At 31.1% G+C, this 2,862-nt stretch overlaps 2 long non-coding RNA genes across 2 annotated transcripts; one reads left to right on the plus strand and one right to left on the minus strand.

Moving 5' to 3' along the window:
* Nucleotides 1-746: 746 nt before the first annotated feature.
* Nucleotides 747-1,394, minus strand: LOC140059490 (uncharacterized). Its single transcript, XR_011847204.1, has 3 exons — nt 1,349-1,394; nt 897-1,092; nt 747-804 (listed from the first exon to the last, which is right to left on the minus strand). It is a non-coding gene; the product is annotated as an uncharacterized lncRNA (long non-coding RNA).
* A 215-nt stretch (nt 1,395-1,609) lies between these two features.
* On the plus strand, nt 1,610-2,626 carry LOC140059487 (uncharacterized). Its single transcript, XR_011847203.1, has 3 exons — nt 1,610-1,686; nt 2,169-2,263; nt 2,515-2,626. It is a non-coding gene; the product is annotated as an uncharacterized lncRNA (long non-coding RNA).
* The last annotated feature ends 236 nt before the right edge of the window (nt 2,627-2,862 follow it).

Consider the following 2,862-nt stretch of genomic DNA (forward strand, 5'->3'; position numbering starts at 1 on the left):
GTTTATTTTTAACACGTAAACATGTCTATTCGGGGGCCTAAGTGACAGTTGACCTGTTATAAAGCTGATTAATTACTTGTTCCTGGTCCTAACTAAAAATTAGGCCTAGCCTAGGCCTAAGCTTTTTTAATAATCATTCATATTGGGAGAGAGGAGTACAGAGTAGGCCAGGTTACATGCCTAGCTAGGCCTATACTATATATAGGCTAGGCTACATCATCAGCAGGTTAAAGGCTAGCAGCCTACCTAGCATGTCTTAGTCAAAGATCTGTAATATATTAATAGAAATAAGCTATAGAGTACTGTGACATTAGATATTTAATTATAAATGCATATTTCTTTCATATTTGTATTGTATATGCAATCACAATCTAAATCAGTAAATAATATCAATTTCCGTTATCAATCAATAATATATATAAACCAAATTAAAATAAAATAACTTCCAACAAATTAAATTCAATTACAATTCATATACCATTTGTTAAATATTTACAAAATCATTGTTCTAGCAATAACACAAAACAATACTACCATTCATACAGTATACTGTATAAAATAATATGCAATACTGTAACAATTAACTGAGAAATAGCAAACTATTCCTCAACTTTTCTGCACTTAGTTACCGGCCTAGTTACTTCATGTTGGATCTCAGGTGAAATAAACGTCAGATGTATCTTCATGATTTCCCACAAAACTCTTTCCATGGTACTGCTGTCGAGGAATTTATTTTTTCAAAATACCTCGTCCATTTTTGTACATAGAGGTCCAGTTTCAAATCTCTTGGTTCATAGTAGTTCGCTATATAAAATATATAAAAGAAATATGGCATTAATTTTTATAGTATTGCATGTTTTAGACATAATTTTAAAGGTATATAATGTAGGACTGACCAAGTCTTTGACCTCTTGTTCTTTTAGATTTATTCTGTGGCCAGTCTCTGCAATCTTACTATGCTGTTTTGTCACAAGTGACACTGAGAGTTCATTTCTTAAATGCTCAAGATTCTCTTCTAAAGACTGGATTTTAATCATTGTACTTTGTAGCTTTTGTAACTTTGTAATATTGGTCAACCAAATAAATGTCAATCTGCATAAAAAATGAGCATCAAAATTATTATATTTTCAAAATGTTAACAACTACTTCTTGTAGCAGATAATGATAATATATGGATAATTCATAGGAAAATAAGTTCCAGCCAAAGGTTTGCTTTATTATGCATAAAAATAGGATAAACAATTTTGAAATTCTATGCTCAAAGGGACAATGTATATTTAAAGAGCAACTTGACCAATTGAGTTATTATGTAATGTCAATGTAAAGTTGAAACAACATTTGAATTTACCAGTCAAGATGTCAGCATCCTGTCGCATGTTGAATATTATAACATATTGACACCTGGAAAAATAGTTGATTGAGGAAATATTTAATAAAGAAAAGATTTATATTTATAAATTACTTTAACAATTGTTTGTTTCGACAGTTATTTTATACTAACATTGTAGGATTATTGCGATAATCTTATATACGATCGAGTAATATTTGCTGCCACCTACGGTTGTGTGGTACAGTTCAGCTATAGTCGAGTTACTGTAGACATGTGTATTTGAGCTGTCCGGAAATTCCGTCTATATTTCCGTGATCTGTTCCGTACGATTGCTTGTGTAAATTACAATGATAAATGTAAGTTTATTATATTTATGTGATACTATTTGTTTAGTCATAGTTACGATATTTTGCCTTTAATTATGAGATTTATCTTGAACATGTGCTGCATCGTGGTAGCCGCCATTTTGAGTGATACGGTAGACTATATAAGACAAGGTTGTTATGATGATAGACCGAAACATTTTGTAATATTCCTAAAATATATTTAGGCTAAATTTAGTATCCGATATATTGGTTCACATGATAATGTTGATTCTTTAGAATCTATGTATGTAACTTAGAATTTCTAGGTATAGACCGGTTGCATAAGAATGTTCACTCTGAATTTGATCCGTCACGCATGAGTGATTCGTATCTGACCTCGCGTCGACTTAACTTTGCTGTAGGTTAACATTATTATAGATCAGAGTTGCTTTTTGTTCTGAATGGAGGTTTGTTTATACGTATGAGTTAAGCAGGGATATTGATACATAATGAATATAATTATATTGTTTTAGGCTATGGAGTTATTCATGTGCTTTTGCTAACCTGAGAACGTAACTGTAGAAACTGTACGCTGTATAATCTGGAAGTATTTATGCCCGGCAAAGTTGTGAGTCATGTTAAAATCTATGTAAAATGTGGTATTTTGATGAAAGTTACCAAGAAAATTAATGACAAGTGTATGAGAAACATTATTGTATCTGTATTTTAATACTCAGTATTGTTTATATTTGATTATGCTTTTAACAGTTTATTTTATGATTGAATGTTGGTATGAAGATTTGTAAATGATTATTGAGGTTATATGCTATGGTATAAGGTTAAAGGTTGTTTATGATTCTTTTCTGTATTTATTTGTAGAATTGAATGAGACGTTTAATAAACAGATTCATCTCAAACTTATTCCCGTGGTATATCTACTCATTTGCTAACCTGTGTGTAGTCGTCCGACCTTTTCTGTACAAACATTGTTCTTTAATATGAAGTACAAACACACATTTCATTGTTTGGAGTGTGTATTAAACTTTCTAAAGAGGTGGTTATGATTATTTACCTACCCTGTTTAATTCAATGTCTACCAGGTATGGCCTAACAAAACTGTGCGATATAGTTTTGCTTATTTTTTTTTTCACTACCATGGTCTACAAAAAACTTGTAGTCATGATTGTAGGCCTTGAGATATCTACAGGCTTGAGGAACATTGTTGGT

The sequence above is a fragment of the Antedon mediterranea genome, chromosome 9 (genome assembly GCF_964355755.1).
Source record: "Antedon mediterranea chromosome 9, ecAntMedi1.1, whole genome shotgun sequence".
NCBI classification, from domain to species: domain Eukaryota; kingdom Metazoa; phylum Echinodermata; class Crinoidea; order Comatulida; family Antedonidae; genus Antedon; species Antedon mediterranea.